Genomic DNA, 663 nt, shown 5'->3' with positions numbered 1-663 from the left:
CCCTTAATGGAATTTTTGGTTATTTGAAGGTTTTAAGCGCGGAAATCTAACCTAGGGTTCTCGGGATCGATTCCACCACCGTGCTTGGTGGAATTCGATGTCCCGGAAGCTAGAACTTCACCCAGAAACCTTTATTCGAATATTAATTGAATCCCTTATCTTGGTTGTGACTAGGTAAAGGCTTGGGCTCGGGAGACAGATCGTGCTCAAAGGGAATTTCTCGTAATCGAAGCGTTTGGAAATTAAAGGTAAGAAAGCTGCACCTGATTGTGGATTCATAATGGGACTAAGGGTTCCTCTGTTTGTATGCTCTATAGATGATGGTATTATACCATATAAATAGTAGACAAACGACCTAAGAGTGTCGGAGTTTACATTAGCTCTCAGGGCGCGACTCGCCCACTGGTAGCTGAGGACAGGTTATTATGCACTGAGCTCGGTTTAAGCGGGCCGGAGTCAGTGGGGTAAACAGAGGGTGCGACCTAAGGGTGTCGACCCTATTTATTGTGTAATCTGGTTGTTGTGGTTGATTATTGAATATGATATGCTGAATGGCTAAGTGTTAGCTTGTGAGTTCATGTGTTATGTCAATGAGTTACATGTTTATTAGAGATTGCTAAATGTTTAGACATGCTTAAAGAGTTTACGATTATTATCAGTACC

The sequence above is a fragment of the Humulus lupulus genome, chromosome 2 (genome assembly GCF_963169125.1).
Source record: "Humulus lupulus chromosome 2, drHumLupu1.1, whole genome shotgun sequence".
Lineage (NCBI taxonomy): Eukaryota > Viridiplantae > Streptophyta > Magnoliopsida > Rosales > Cannabaceae > Humulus > Humulus lupulus.
Note: the sequence above shows the minus strand (reverse complement) of the source record.